This window comes from Anopheles moucheti, chromosome 3, assembly GCF_943734755.1.
Source record: "Anopheles moucheti chromosome 3, idAnoMoucSN_F20_07, whole genome shotgun sequence".
NCBI lineage: Eukaryota > Metazoa > Arthropoda > Insecta > Diptera > Culicidae > Anopheles > Anopheles moucheti.
The window spans coordinates 46,663,909-46,679,136 of NC_069141.1; the positions used below are offsets into that span (position 1 = coordinate 46,663,909).

The 15,228-nt window shown below is 47.2% G+C and overlaps 1 pseudogene; it reads right to left on the bottom strand.

Annotated features, from left to right (window-relative positions):
- Positions 1-930: 930 nt before the first annotated feature.
- Positions 931-13,480, bottom strand: LOC128302771 (dynein axonemal heavy chain 7-like; annotated as a pseudogene).
- Between the last annotated feature and the right edge of the window lie 1,748 nt (positions 13,481-15,228).

The following is a 15,228-nucleotide window of genomic DNA, read 5'->3' on the forward strand; positions in this document are numbered from 1 at the left end:
GGGCCCCCGACACGGCGAGGCCCTAGGCGACCGCCTACACCGCCTACCGTTTGATCCGCCGCTGTACTCACTTTAATAGTTCTTTGACTCAAATCAATTTACCTTGCTCTTGCAATGGGTTATGATCCGAAGCCACTTGATGATCCTGACAACCCCTAGTAGATGGTGACGCAGCGCAGAAAAGGAGGGGATTGAGTCCTCCAACGTTTGGGAAGATAACTAAACGTACATTCTAGCTGTCACGAGAGTCTATCACTTTGACTTATAGAAGATGGTCCCCGAAATTTGGTCGACTTTGGTCATTAGCGACTTTGGTCATTATCATTCGTACTAGTATGGCAAGTTTGTCCGGGATTCCAACAGAGTTCATTGCGTCGTAACCGTTATCCGGCTAACCTGACTATCAAGGCTATGCTATCGTATGCGGCCTTGAAGTCAATGAAGAGATGGAAAGAATAGAGTTGCTGTTCCGTCATCTTCTCCAAGATCTGCCGCATAGTGAGAGCATCTGATCAGTGGTTGATTTCCCGTTTCGGTGGTTGATTCGGTGGTGGTGGTTGATTTCCCTGTGTGATAGTTTCCAACTACTATTCCTGGCGTAACGACCTAGTTAAAATGCGATGAATTTTGTTTTCTAGTGCTGCAACCTCAATTTTTTATCAGTCGGTGCCTGGTGCTTTATTATTGTTGAGTCGACGGAACGGTAGCAGTACACGTGTAGCTTATATTATGTTTTGCAACTCAAACCATTTTTAATAAGATATCCATGAAATATCTGTAAAAATTGAATTATTTTGTATATTTTAGACGTAAAAAAGTTGCTTTTGTTAAATATGTATATCGTGCTATTTTCGTATCATGTCTTAATTTGCTTGTAAAATGACTTGTAATTCTGAAAAACCCTCATCAAACGAAAATCCCCTACGTCATTGATCGCAGAAAGGGGCAAAAAAGCATTAGGAGCCTATTTTATACTTCATGCTTCTTCCTCCGTGCTGTGCGTTGAAACCGGTTAGTGACTAAGCTGACAAAGCATAGCCGCACCACGCAAAACCCAATGGTCCGGTTTCACATTGGGATCACAATTTAGCAACAACGCTATGACAAAGTTAGTACTGTGGCCTGTCGTGGAAAGCGTACCGCGCCGTTCGGCCGTCTTGTATACCGGACAGCGATACGTGTGCCGCGGAACAAAATCGTCTTTTTTCATCGGTTTCAGCAGAATATAAAAGAGCAAATATGAATTTAGCGGCAGGAAAACCTTACCATCTTATGCAGTACTCACGTATGGCACGGTATCAAACAGGACGCGTGGTATAGACTCCTGCAGATCCCATCCTGCCCTTTTCCCTATCCCATGTGGTGCCTTCCGAAAACAATCCATACACGTACACCCCATCGTCCGGCGGTTCCGTGATGTCCGCTTCCCGCAACACTTCATTATCGAACACTAGCAGATCGATCGGTATGACGTACTTGCGGGCAAAGTTTTGCTGTGCGCCGGTCAAAAATGCCTGGGTGAAGAAAAAGCCCGACACCCAGAATGTTGCTGGCGGGCCTTCGTCGTACCATTTTTGCAGGAATTCTAACCGCGCGATAAAGTCCGCAATGTACGAGCCGAGCGTACCATTCGACGAACCATTCGACGTTGGATATTGGATCGCTCATGAACGAGCGCGACACGTTCATGCGTAGACCTTTCGGTGGTTCGTTGGTAATCTTGATTCCATTTTGTAGTACCACCACCGGGAAGTGTTCCGTCGGATAGGAGGTTAGCCAGAGCCGAAAGTCTGGCTTGTGTCGAAAGTTGTGTCCGGTTGGAAGCTTTCGCAGATCTTCTCTAGCGTCGGCATCCAGCTCTGGGCGAGGTGACAGTTTTGCAGCAGAACCCAATTGCCGAACTTGGTACCTTCGTCGATCATTTTGGTTGCGATAGGTCCCTGACCCTGTCCGAGCGATAGTGAGAAGAGCCGATTTGCCCCCAGACCCTGGGCGTCAGCAAATTTTATCAACGTGGCCATCGGATCGGTACCCGGTGTTAGCACGAAGATCAATGGCACACAACAGTTCGATTCGTCGTAAGATGCAGCCAAATTGAAGGCCGGAGGTTCCACGTATTTCGGTTCCATTGTTTCTGGAATTGATTGCTTGATTGATTGGAACAGTCAGTCTACAATAATCAAATCTCCGATATCCTATAGGGTAACTGTTCACCTACCTGCCACATATAACTCGATCGTGGGAACCAACTAATCCGCCCGGAAACAGCAGCTTCTGGAACGCTGTCACCGTGGAAATCCACGGCTCCGGAATGGATGCCTCATGTGGTGTATCGTCGTCAAAGTACCGCTTCCAGTTCTGAACCACATGTTCCTTCAGCGGGGCGAAATCTTCAAACGACAGATCTCATCCCAATTTTTGTCCGGCAGCCAAACGGCTGGCGGGTAGGGATCAAGATTGTCCAATCCAACACCTCCGGTAAGCAAAAACATCAGCTCGGGCGACCCGAGCTGGCCGGCATCCTGCTGCAGATTCGTAGCCAGCAATAGCGAGAACAGTATCTTGTCTTTTTTAAACAGGCTGCGGCAGATATTCTCGTAAAGGCTGTACGTAAAGTAGGTCCTAAGATCCGCCAAGCGGGCTGGTACCTCATCCACCTTCTCGGTATTGTCGATAGTCGCGGTAAAGAGGTTTACGAACCAGTTCAGGCTGTACTGATACATCGGATCGATGCAGGCCAAGTCGGCAATCGTGAAGAACAGCACCGTCGAGTGGGCCGCTATCGGCGTGTACTGCAGACGGGCCGCATCGATCTGACGTTCGGTCCCCTCGGCAACGATTTGCTTCTCGTTGATCTCGTTGGCCAGCGTTTTCGACGAGCTTAGGACCGATACAGCGGTTTCATCCTCGAGAATGTTACCCTCGGACGAGAGGACCTGCAGGATCTTGTCTTCGAGCTCCTGCAGCTGCCGCTTGTTCTCCGCCCCTTGCACGATCAATGCGTTCTTTTCTGTCTCGAGTTCGGGCCGTTCGCGCGCCACTGTTATCGAAAGCAGCTGATCCTGCAGTCCAGTCTGGGTGATCATGAAGTTGAGTAGCGTCACCTTCACCGCTATTTCCGGCAAGTAATGGGGACTACGGAGTTTTGTTGTGATGTAAAATTTAAACGAATCATTGTACTCTATGATTGAGTCACCCAGCTTGATACACATTGTTCCCCCCTGTCGGAAGATTTGTTTCAACAGAATCGGTTCCAGCATTGGTTCGATCTCTTCACCGACATTCTCCAGTAGCACTGGTAGACCAAACTGTATGGCGTTCTCCAGTACGCGTGTATAGTCAGGGTGTGAGAGACGTATTATACAAATACGGTTCGCCTTCTCCATATTGCGTACCCATGTGTTAGCCTGCCCTTGGGGATCGATCATCAGGAGCCAGCGTCGAGCATTGCTAAAAAGAGGAAAAAGTGCACACATTACACTTCACATCTCGAGTCTTACCATCGCATCGATACAAAAACACGATCGCTATTCTCTAAATATTCCCAAAGCCCCTGGTCAATTCTTACTGAATGATGATAGCACTCTCCACCGAAAATGTATCACTTGGCAAACCGAAGATGTTCCACGCCCGAATATCGACCGGGTTCCCCAGTACGTTCACGAGCTGGAAGTCCTGGGAACAGATGGTTCCACGATCCGTACACCGTTCGATCCACTGTTCGATCTGCTCTGCCCTGAACTGCATCGTGAAGGGTCCCAAGTACGCAACGATACCAGATGCAATCAACACGTCACCGGTGAGCGTGTCGTAGATTAGTGCCAGCGTTTCTGCCGCCGTCTGCCAGCGATCCTTCTCACCACCCAGACCGGTAATGATCTCCGTAGCGCGTTCCAGCTTCTTCATACACAGCTCTACATTTGCTTGCAGCTTTGCATGTTGAGCAATCTGTTCGTCCAGCTTACGTTGGAGATCCGCAAGATTTTCCTCGACGATACGTAGCTGTTCCAGCTTTGCATTCAGTATCGTCATAGCGGACTAGGAGAAATAATACACAATAGTTTGTTAATGGATGCTAATGTGGTGTAGTGAGATAACCGGAAAAAGAACTCAAGAACCTACATTATAACTCGCTTGAGCTTCGGCTAATGCTGCTTTCTTGGGTGCTATCTCCTTTGCTACCTTATCGTACTTTGCAATCGCAATGACCCATTTGCACAATCCTTCCGCAGCCGTCGACGCCGCCTTCACCTTCTCCGGATCAAAGTTTTCGTTGGTAAAGACACGCTCCTCAAGCTTCTGTATTACCTTCAGAGGAATATCATCCTTCTCGAAGTTTAGCACCGCATCGATATCGTAACCTTCCACCGTCCGATATAGTGACCCGAGCAGTGTCCACAACAGATTGACGTCTTTTTCATTTCGTTGAATGGCTGCAAAGAAGCGTGAAGGAATTTGTTTACGACGACTGAAACTTGTTAGGAAAGCAAATCCTGCACTATTTGACAGTTCTACAAAGGACTACTGTAACTATTTCGCATGTATATACAGGCAGTCCCCGTGATACGCGGTTCCTCTTATACGCGGATTCGGAGATACGCGGTTTTTGAAAATTTGACAGCTGAGCTAGTTTATAGCACAAAATCTAAGCAAAATGCTCAAAATTGGTCAAAAATACCTTTTTTTCTCACATAAAACATTTCTTTCTAACTTATATTAATAAAATGTTTCTAAAAATCGCCTGATTCGTCGAATAATTTAGGTTTGGAGCAGGAAGTCGACTCTGTGACTTTGAAGTATAAACGAAATTGCACCAGGATTCGACTTACGCGGAAATTCGAGTTACGCGGATTTTTCCCGGGTTATAGCGGTCCGCTATAATAGCGTATCTCGGGGACTGCCTGTATTATAAAAACCTTTGGTGACTGTTACAAACAAAAGTGACAACACTGATCGCGCACGAATAATCCGACTAAGGGAAGAAAGTAAACAATGCGTTGTTTTCGTAGCCGATTAAATACTCGAAAATACTCCGTAATGTCAACGAGCGATATGCAGGGATGGCGGATGGGATGGCGGATCGTAGGGCCAAGAAAGCTATATATAGGAGTAAGGGAAAATAATCGCGCCATTATTCGGTGGTTCCGCAATAGAAGGATTGCTTAATTTTGTTGCAAATAAATCAAGTTGCAACCTAAAACAGTTTCTTTTTCTAATTTACGTCGATACGTAACAAGCCAAAATTAATTGTCGTATTCGGTACGCGGTAATCGATAATCGTTCATTAAACGCGCGCGAGTGATAAGTGAAAATGTCCAACCCTTCGTCCAGGAAGCAGCTGGAAGATCAGGCAGCCGGTACATCAAGAGGACGCGTAGACGTCTCTATGCACGAGTCATCGCCCAATGTCGCCGGAGGGTCATCGGACAGACACACACCGATAAGTGGTCATCGGGACGAGCAACTGTTGCGGTCTCCGCTGAGAAATCCAATGGAAGATCGCAACGCGGTATCCTTGGGTTCGCCTGTTCTGATTGAGGATTCAACCACCAGAAGAGGCACGGCGGAACATAGCACCATCTCCCCGAGTGGATCGGCAACTCGACGCGCGGAGTTGTTAAGTATGAGAGGGTTGGTAGGAGCGAGGCAAGGGGAGTTAAGGGAGTTAGAGCTGAAATTAATGGAGCTCGAAGAGGAGGTGGATGCGGGAGCTAGCCATGACGCTTTACAGTCGAAGGCAGAACAATGGCTGGCTGCAACGGATCGCTGCGGTACTTATCCGTCAACCAGTAACTCTAGGGCACCTACACTTCACTTCACTAGCACTGCCAACCCACCCCCACCGTGTTATCAGGAATACAGATCAGGTTCCTGATTATTACATTTGGAGGAAACATCACGATGATGCCTATAGAAGGGCTTCTTTACCTCCCACCTGTCCTCCATATATTTCACCAGCGCACGCGGCTACGAGCCGATCACGCACAACACTACACCACGGTAATTTAACACAGGAACAAGTTTCCGCACGGCACGGAGCGATCGGGAAGGAGCTACCGGAGTTTAGTGGTGCAGTGAAGGAGTGGCCGCTGTTTATACGTATGTACGAGCGGTCGACCGCAGTGTGTGGGTTTTCGGAAGACGAAAACATATTACGGCTACAGCGGGCGTTGAAAGGTGAAGCCAAGGAGGCAGTTGGGAATTTTTTGTTGTTGCCTGATGGTTTGGTTGAAGTGATGAATACGCTCCAAGATCAGTTCGGCCGTCCAGAGATTATTGTCGAGGCAACGATTGATTCCATTAGGAAGATGCCGTCCCCTGAGCCGGGTTGCTTACGTTCACTCGCTACCTTTGGTCTGGCAGTACGGAATCTTTGCGCGACAATAGTGGCACTTAAACTTCCGGAGCATTCATGTAACGTATCATTACTTCGAGAGTTCATGGGTAAGTTACCCTCGCATTATGCGATGGAATGGGTCCACCATTGACGACAGCTACATAGGGTAACCCTAACAGAGTTCGGCGTTTGGATTAGCCAACTAGCGCAAGATGCTAGCGAGGCTCTCGTTGAACCGCCGCGCCGCGAGCCTAATGCGCATGGAGAACGTTCCGAAAGACGGCCTCCTACTCGAGACAATCGAGCACAGGGACCGCATTCACCTCAGCAACGAAATAAGTACGCGCCCCGACCACTTCCCAAACAGAACCAGCCCGGACATGATGCACCTAAATCGACATACTGGAACACTCACACAATGCAACATCCCGTTCAACGCGAAACTGTCACAGATACTAGCGGCACACACTCGGGCACACAGGAGCGAGTGCTGTTGAAATACGTACCTGTTACCATACACGGCCCACGTGGCCCTATTAATACGTACGCTTTCATAGATGACGGCTCTTCCTCATCCTTTATGGACTGTTCTCTACTGGAAGAGTTGGGTGTGGGAGGTACTCCGGCTCCACTGTGTCTACAGTGGACCGGTGGAATTACGCGACTAGAACAAGACTCCTTCAAGCTAAACCTGGCCATCTCTGCAAGAAACGTAAAAAACACATCAATGTTACTAAATGTACGCACGGTTAAGGACCTTGCTCTACCAATCCAAACGGTCGAGTTGAAGCAGCTGATTGCACAGTACCCGTACCTACAGGGCCTACCGATAGAGTCGCATAGTTCTGTACAACCACGAATTCTGATAGGAGTGGATAATTGTAGTGTAACCAAAACGGTGAAGAGTGCAGAAAGAAAACGTGATAAACCCATCGCGTCGAAGACGAAACTAGGCTGGATCATCTACGGTCCATGTCCGGTAGCCGAGAACGTTCCAGGGGCAACCTACAGCAACTTTCATGTATGCTTATGTGATGGAATCAGTGAAGAACTGCTGAATGCTGAACTAAAAAGGTTTTTTCCTTAGACACCATCGCAATTTCAAAACCGGCTAAAACTTGGCGCTCTAAAGAAGACGAGCAGGCGCTAACAGTTCTGGAAAGAGATACGTCATTTCAAAACAATCGTTTTGAAACTGGATTGCTATGGAAAAATGAAAACATCCGCCTTCCTTGCAACAAAGCTATGGCTTTGAAACGATACAATTGCTTGAAAAGACGCATGCAGCAGGATCCTGTTCTCGATTCCGCGGTTCGAGATTTGATGTGGGGATATGAAACGAAAGGCTATATCCGACGACTTACACCAACCGAAGCAGCTGAGAGACATCCAAGGGACTGGTACTTGCCCGTCTTTCCTGTGACAAATGCGAATAAACCGGGTAAAGTGCGTTTAGTCTTCGATGCCGCAGCAACCGTCAACGGAATCAGTCTTAATAGCGTCTTACTTACCGGACCGGATCTCGCGACAAATCTCCTGGCAGTGTTGTAGCGGTAGCGGTAGTTGGTGACATAAGAGAGATGTTTCATCAGATTATGATTAAGCAATCTGATCAAAGAAGTCAGATGATTCTGTGGGAAGGAGATGCAACTAGCAGTGAACCTGTTGCATACGTGGTTACCGTAATGACCTTCGGAGCGGTCTGCTCACCGAGCACGGCTCAATACGTAAAGAACCGCAACGCGGAACGCTTTGAGTCCGAGTATCCGCGAGCAGTACAGTGTGTGAAGAATGAACATTATGTCGACGACATGCTGTTTAGCGTCGAAACAGAAGAGGAAGCGATTATCCTAACAGAACAGGTACGCAGCATACACTCACAGGGAGGATTCGAAATCCGAAATTTTATCTCCAATTCGTCGCGAGTTTTGGCACGTCTGCAGAGTGATCCTGAAATGGAAAAAAATATGACTATAGATAGTGTATTCAACACAGAGAAAGCACTTGGTATGTGGGATACCTTGTCTGATAGCTTTTCATTCCGGCTATCTTTGAAGTACGACGAGAGTTTGCTATGGGGAGATGAACTACCTACGAAACGTCTTGTTTTGAGGACGTTAATGAGCGTCTACGACCCGATAGGACTTATAGGGCAGTTCCTAATGTTCCTGAAAATGCTCCTACAAGAGATTTGGCGGAGCGGTTTAAGCTGGGATCAGAAAATAGACGGTCATCTAGCTGAGAAATGGTTTACATGGATTAAAGTACTTCGAAATATCCCAACGGTGAAAGTTCCTAGATGCTATCGTCAGTTGTCGTCAGATAAAGCTAAGGTTGAACTTCACGTGTTCTGCGATACAAGCGAGTGTGGTATGGCTGCCGTGGCATACCTCAGGTTTGAAGAAGATGGTTTGGTGGAGTGTGCCCTCGTAGGGTCCAAAACTAGAGTCGCACCGCTAAAATTCTTATCAATTCCCAGGCTGGAGCTGCAGACAGCGGTGCTCGGTGCGCGTTTGGCAGAGGCAATCCGCCGATCACACCGTCTGAATTTTCAACGTTCTTTGTACTGGACTGACTCTAGAAACGTAATTAGCTGGCTGAACTCTGACCACCGTCGTTACCACCAATTCGTCGCCTTTCGGATCGGAGAACTACTAGAAACAACTGACGGCAGCCAGTGGTGTTGGATTCCTACCAAGCCTAGTCGACGCCGTAGCCGAAAAGAATCAATCCAGCAAGGTCCCCTGACGCAACTAGAACTGGCGGAGGCCGAACGAGTATTATTCCGGAGGATGCAGTTAGAAGCCTACCCTACCGAGGTTCAGTATCTGAGACGCCAAACTGGAAGCAACACGGGTGGGACAGGTGTTAAAAGGGATAGTCCGATATATAAACTATCTCCTGTTCTAGACGGTTGTGGAGTTATGTTGATGAGCGGACGCTTAGCCGAGTGCAACGCAGTAAGCCCAGAAATGAGACGACCTATAATACTCCCTCCCAACCACCATGGTACAGCACTACTAATCAACGATGTCCACGAACGTTTCAGACACGGTAATCACATGACAGTCATCAGTGACATCAGAAGCAGATACTGGATCCCACGATTACTAAAAACCTACCAGCGTATACGCAGAGCCTGCCAACGATGCAGAATACGTGAAGCGGCACCCAGCCCCCCGATGATGAGCAACCTTCCGGATCCCAGAGTCGCGATGGGTCAACGAACATTCACACACACTGGGATCGACTACTTCGGTCCCATCCTCGTTACGGTCGGAAGGCGCGTAGAGAAACGATGGGGAGTTATTTTCACGTGTCTCACTGTCAGGGCCGTGCATTTGGAGATTGCGCACACACTCACGACAGGATCCTGCATTGCTGCCATAAGACGATTCATCGCCAGACGTGGAATGCCACGTGAGGTCATCAGTGACTGTGGTACCAACTTTGTAGGAGCAGCACGGGAGTTGATGGAAGTGGTTGCGGAGATTGACCACGAAGCTCTGATGACGGAATTTTGCGGTCCGGAGATGAAGTGGACGTTTAATCCACCAGGGGCACCGCACTTTGGAGGCTGTTGGGAGCGCCTAGTTCGTTCAGTAAAGAAAATACTTGGACAACTCAACCTTCCCCGGCGTCCGACGGACGAGATGCTTGAAACCGCTCTGACTGAGATAGAACTCATCATCAACTCCAGACCGCTAACATATGTTCCTATCGACGATGAGTTTTCAACACCCCTGACGCCAAATCACATATTATTGGGAAGTTCGGACGGTAGCAAACCTCCCACGATGTGCTGCGACGAGGCGGATGCAGTGAAATCGACATGGAAAATATCGCAACATATCGCGGACGTATTCTGGAAGAGGTGGGTTGCAGAATACTTACCCACTTTAGCGAGACGAACAAAGTGGTTTAAACCAGCGCGGCCCATACAAGAAGGGGATGTGGTGATTGTCGTGGATAACCGTTTGCCCCGCAACTGTTGGCCAAAGGGACGTATTTTATCGGTGTTGCGTGCTAAAGATGGACAGGTTAGACAGGCGGTAGTAACGACGCAAAACGGCACTTATAAGAGACCTGCAACAAAATTAGCAGTTTTAGATATAGCTTCAAAGGAGGTACTTACCAGTGAGGAATCTTAGAAACAATAACACGAACACATGGTTTGAGCTGTCAGTGTTGTAATTTGAGTGAGACGCTGGTAGAGATAGCGTCACACTTCGGGAGAGAATGTTACAAACAAAAGTGACAACACTGATCGCGCACGAATAATCCGACTAAGGGAAGAAAGTAAACAATGCGTTGTTTACGTAGCCGATTAAATACTCGAAAATACTGCGTAAGGTCAACGAGCGATATGCAGGGATGGCGGATCGCAGGGCCAAGAAAGCTATATATGTAAGAGTTAGAAATTTGGTTGTTACTTTATTCACGTTCAAATCGCTACTGGTTACATTTTTCAATTCTCTCTTAATGTCTATTCGCCTCCCCATTTCTTTTTCTCTCCTCTCCCGCTTTCTGTTTCTCTCCCGCTTTCGTCCTCTTCTCCTTCTTACACTCGGCCTTTCCTGACTCTCCCTTGCCCTCAAGGGAAGATTATTAGTTCATTCTAATTCTTCGTCAGTTAATTCCAAATCTTCATTTGTCGTCGCATACGACCATAATTTCATGAAATCTACGCTAGTAGTAGTAATATTTGGGCCTTCGCAGTTTGCCGCTTTTTGTACCTTATAGCGATCGTTTCGCTTAACGCTCAATACTTCATATGGTCCCAAATATTCGTTTGCTAGTTTTCGCCGTTGATCCCATTCGAAAACACACATCTTTCTTTAATAGGTCCGTTAATGGCCTAGCAATAATAGCATAATTTTTAATGAATTTTCGAAAGAACCCTGTTAAACCTAAAAATGCTTGTGTGGCTTTTACGTTGTTCGGTACGCTGAAATTCTTCACTACTCTTATTTTTTCTTCACCTGGTGATATCGTACCATTTTCAACACGATGTCCTAAAAATACAATCGACTGTTGCAAGAATTCACATTTCTCCCAGTTTACTTTTAAACTGTATTCTGAAATTCTATCACAAACCAATTCCATTTTTGATAAACATTCTTCCGGAGTAACGCCATGGATTACAATATCGTCCATGTGAAGATCCAATACGTTTTCGTTAATTAAAGATTGAAACACGTGATTAATAAAACGTATAAAAACCGCTGGCGAATTGCAAAAACCAAATGGTGCTTTCTTAAACTCATATAGCCCGGTTTTTGTAGCGAACGCAGTATACTTCCTACTATTCTCATCTATTGGTACATGGAAAAATCCATTTTTTAAATCCATTATCGTAAAGAACCTAGCTTGCTGTAATTTTTCTAACACTTCTTCTATAACTGGGATCGGAAAGCCGTCTTTCAAAACCATTGTATTAAGCTTCCGATAATCGACGCACAAGCGATAACTGCCGTTCTTTTTCTTCACGATCACCACTCTGCTCGCGAACTCGGACGTTGATTTCTGGATAACTCCTTGCTCCAACCACTTTTCGATTTGTTGCTCCACTATACTGCTCTCGGCTGCAGACAAACGCCTCGGAGATTGTCGAAAAGGTACTGCTCCCTCGTTAGTGGTAATCTTCATTGCTATCGGCGATTCGCTTTGTTGTTTTTCTTCGGATGCCTTACACTTCTCGATCATCCGCTTCACTTGGTCTTCGAACAAACTCGGCACCATATTTTCAGGATCGGTGGCAGGCGGGAATTCTTCAGCTAACAACACACTGCTCTCTGGCACACTTTCCCTCTCAGCAACTCGTCGAACTGTCTTTATACCATCTTTTGTCACTTCGACATCAAAAAACTGCAGCGATTCTCTTCCTAGTAAAGCGTCATAAACCATGGCTTCGTCTGGCACGACGAAAAACGCTACGCTAGGGTAAATTTCTGCGTTCACAAACACATCTGCTGAAAATCGGCCCATGGCTTTTGTTTGTGTGCCGCCGAACCCGTTGAACGTCATAGCCGTGTTTTCTAGTCGTGGAGCACCAATTCGCTGGAATGCTTTATTGGAAATTATATTATATGCGCTGCCACTGTCAAACAAAGCATGCAGAACACAATCGCCAAATCCAATAATTACCGTTGTTTCGTTGCTGTTCGACACCAAGTTTGTACTTGAGACGGCTGGGCGTTTCTTTTCACACTCACTGGCTTTGTGTCCGAGCGCACCACAACCGAAGCATTTTATACCATTTGTTTTCTCTGTACAACCGGTAGCCACGTGCCCTGGTTGACCACAAAGGTAACATTTTGTTTTCCGCGTATTCGGGACCTCTGCTTGCGGCTTCGATGTTTGTGCAAGTCCGGAACGTTTTTTCCTATCGATTTCAGCTTTTGCATCCGCCCGTTCTCGCAACGCAATTTTTCGTTTAAGCTGAGCTATTGTAGTGGCTTCATACAGAATTGCTCTTGTTGTTTCATCGGTTGAAAAACCGTCTACGATGAATTCACATAGGCTGTCTTCCTCGATATCGATGGACTGAGCAAGTTTTTGCATCGAGTAGATGAATTCAAGAGCCGACTCTTTTTCCGCCTTTCTCTTTTTCCGCGAAGCCAATTGTCGAAACACGTCGCTAGCTCTCACCGCAGTCGCGAATTCGTCCAGCAAGGCTCTCTTCAGCGCGGCATAAGTCACCACACCGCGCAAGGTTGCGAGAAAACTCTTGGCCACACCAGTCAATTTCTTCCGGCACATAATGAATTTGTGCCCATCGGACCAGCGCGCTAAGCTCGCAATTTCATCAAAATCCGCAAACCATGCGTTTAAGTCCCTTGAGCCATCTGCGCTGTACGCTTCAATCCCTTCCTCCACGTCTCTAAAAGAGTATGGAAACGAGACTGCTGCATCGAATTTGGGAAGTGGTTCCACTCCAAACTCGGATTCCTCATGCAGTGCGTCCAGAAAAGGAATAGCTGTAGACTGATCGATCGGGGACTGCTTAAGCTCATTTTCCACCAGAAGACGCGCCATGTCCTCTTTCGTACCCGTTGCTGATAGTCCTTCAGCCGCACACCGTTTCACTAAACCGGCACGGGTAAACTCCTCTACCATGGACAGAATACGTTCTTCTGCCATTATATTTTCACACGCACGCACACGTTTTATATTCGCACTCAGCGAATAGTTTTGCACTCAGCCTATGGTTTCGCACACAGCGAATAGTTTCGCACTCAGCGAATAGTTTTGCACTCAACTATTATATTATTGCACTCAGCTATAATAGAATCGTACGCAGATATTACAATATTGCACTCAGCATTATAATATCACTCACTTCTTAAAAGTGATGATCGGAACATAATCCCCGGGTTGAGCCCCCATATGTAAGAGTTAGAAATTTGGTTGTTACTTTATTCACGTTCAAATCGCTACTGGTTACATTTTTCAATTCTCTCTTAATGTCTATTCGCCTCCCCATTTATTTTTCTCTCCTCTCCCGCTTTCTGTTTCTCTCCCGCTTTCGTCCTCTTCTCCTTCTTACATATATAGGAGTAAGGGAAAATAATCGCGCCATTATTCGGTGGTTCCGCAATAGAAGGATTGCTTAATTTTGTTGCAAATAAATCAAGTTGCAACTTAAAATAGTTTCTTTTTCTAATTTACGTCGATACGTAACAAGCCAAAATTAATTGTCGTATTCGGTACGCGGTAATCGATAATCGTTCATTAAACGCGCGCGAGTGATAAGTGAAAATGTCCAACCCTTCGTCCAGGAAGCAGCTGGAAGACCAGGCAGCCGGTACATCAAGAGGACGCGTAGGCGTCTCTATGCACGAGTCATCGCCCAATGTCGCCGGAGGGTCATCGGACAGACACACACCGATAAGTGGTCATCGGAACGAGCAACTGTTGCGGTCTCCGCTGAGAAATCCAATGGAAGATCGCAACGCGGTATCCTTGGGTTCGCCTGTTCTGATTGAGGATTCAACCACCAGAAGAGGCACGGCGGAACATAGCACCATCTCCCCGAGTGGATCGGCAACTCGACGCGCGGAGTTGTTAAGTATGAGAGGGTTGGTAGAAGCGAGGCAAGGGGAGTTAAGGGAGTTAGAGCTGAAATTAATGGAGCTCGAAGAGGAGGTGGACGCGGGAGCTAGCCATGGCGCTTTACAGTCGAAGGCAGAACAATGGCTGGCTGCAACGGATCGCTGCGGTACTTATCCGCCAACCAGTAACTCTAGGGCACCTACACTTCACTTCACTAGCACTGCCAACCCACCCCCACCGTGTTATCAGGAATACGGTCAGGTTCCTGATTATTACATTTGGAGGAAACATCACGATGATGCCTATAGAAGGGCTTCTTTACCTCCCACCTGTCCTCCATATATTTCACCAGCGCACGCGGCTACGAGCCGATCACGCACAACACTACACCACGGTAATTTAACACAGGAACAAGTTTCCGCACGGCACGGAGCGATCGGGAAGGAGCTGCCGGAGTTTAGTGGTGCAGTGAAGGAGTGACCGCTGTTTATACGTATGTACGAGCGGTCGACCGCAGTGTGTGGGTTTTCGGAAGACGAAAACATATTACGGCTACAGCGGGCGTTGAAAGGTGAAGCCAAGGAGGCAGTTGGGCATTTGTTGTTGTTGCCTGATGGTTTGGTTGAAGTGATGAATACGCTCCAAGATCAGTTCGGCCGTCCAGAGATTATTGTCGAGGCAACGATTGAGTCCATTAGGAAGATGCCGTCCGCTGAGCCGGGTTGCTTACGTTCACTCGCTACCTTTGGTCTGGCAGTACGGAATCTTTGCGCGACAATAGTGGCACTTAAACTTCCGGAGCATTCATGTAACGTATCATTACTTCGGGAGTTCAT